The following is a 333-nucleotide window of genomic DNA, read 5'->3' on the forward strand; positions in this document are numbered from 1 at the left end:
TCCGGTATGGTCTAGTGGCTAGGATACCTGGCTCTCACCCAGGAGGCTCGGGTTCGATTCCCGGTACCGGAAATATATTTTTTTAAGTTTGATGAAATTCGGTAATTCTTATTTTGTTAATGTGAGTACGTTCCGCACAAGAGTCACAACCGTTTGGAACCTGTGAGACTATGGCATCACCGATTGGGGTATATTTTGAGGCTGAAGGCTGTGAGGAGGGGGAGGAAATGGGCAAAATGAAAATATCTGGCTATTTAGATCTGGTAGCCAAACACGACTAAAGCCATTTCAAGTTAAGTTTCAATTCTGAATGGTGATTATACCAGGGCGATA

General features: G+C 43.5%; 1 non-coding gene across 1 annotated transcript; it reads left to right on the top strand.

The window, feature by feature from the left end:
• On the top strand, positions 1-72 carry TRNAE-CUC (transfer RNA glutamic acid (anticodon CUC)). Its single transcript has one exon. It is a non-coding gene; the product is annotated as a tRNA-Glu (tRNA).
• Positions 73-333: the final 261 nt, after the last annotated feature.

Source organism: Hesperophylax consimilis, chromosome 18, assembly GCF_061612785.1.
Source record: "Hesperophylax consimilis isolate HC1 chromosome 18, BYU_Hcon_1.0, whole genome shotgun sequence".
Lineage (NCBI taxonomy): Eukaryota > Metazoa > Arthropoda > Insecta > Trichoptera > Limnephilidae > Hesperophylax > Hesperophylax consimilis.